General features: G+C 65.8%; 1 protein-coding gene across 2 annotated transcripts in view; it reads left to right on the forward strand.

The window, feature by feature from the left end:
• The first annotated feature begins 409 nt into the window (after positions 1–409).
• The window catches only part of Adcy7 (adenylate cyclase 7), a 65,817-nt gene continuing 65,568 nt past the window's right edge, over positions 410–658 (forward strand). For both annotated transcript variants that reach the window (XM_013516212.1, XM_013516214.1), the window contains exon 1: positions 410–640. The gene's annotated coding sequence lies outside the window, so the exon portion shown is untranslated. The remainder of the gene's footprint in view (positions 641–658) is intronic.

Below are 658 nucleotides of genomic sequence, written 5' to 3' on the forward strand. Positions count from 1 at the left end.
GTGCCCTGAGCTTCTCCCGGCGAAGTGAGAACCCCATACATGGGAAGGGGAAGCTCTGGACAGGTAGGGAGGGAGGGACTGGGGAGGTGTCCGGATTAAATGCCCTCCTGGGCTTGGTCACTCCTTCCTTTGGTCTCCGAGGCCACTCCCAGCTGACTCAGAGGAGCCTTCTTGCTCGCCCAGACTGGGTGCCTCTGAAACGGGGCTGATTTTTTTCCCTGCCAACTCTAGAGCCCCACCCTAGGCTACCGGGGCCATTCCCAGGTTACACACCTCCTTTCTCAGGCACGCTTTGTCCTGGTGCCAGCGAAGGCCAGGTCAAGAATGCCTGCGCCAGCGAGGGCGGTGGGTGGGCGGGTCCCGCTGCAGGACCCTCCCGGGAGGGCCAGGTCTGAGTCAGACACGAGGCTGGGACTGAGGCTTCCTCGACTTGGCGGGAGGGCAGCAGCCCGCCGTCTGGGGAGCCTTCCAGAAACAGGGGCGTTCCTGCAGGGCTGGGAGGTGTGGAGCAGGAGCAGCTGAGAGTTTGCTAGAAAGTGTTTCCCGGCGGGGCTGCGCCGGCTCCGGGCACGTGCGCGGGGACTCGGACCGAGGACGCCGGCGCGGGCGCAGCTCGCTCCCGGCGCTGGAGGCGGATGCGGTGCGTTCTCGCTTTGCG

The sequence above is a fragment of the Chinchilla lanigera genome, unplaced genomic scaffold, assembly GCF_000276665.1.
Source record: "Chinchilla lanigera isolate Chin_1 unplaced genomic scaffold, ChiLan1.0 scaffold00032, whole genome shotgun sequence".
NCBI lineage: Eukaryota > Metazoa > Chordata > Mammalia > Rodentia > Chinchillidae > Chinchilla > Chinchilla lanigera.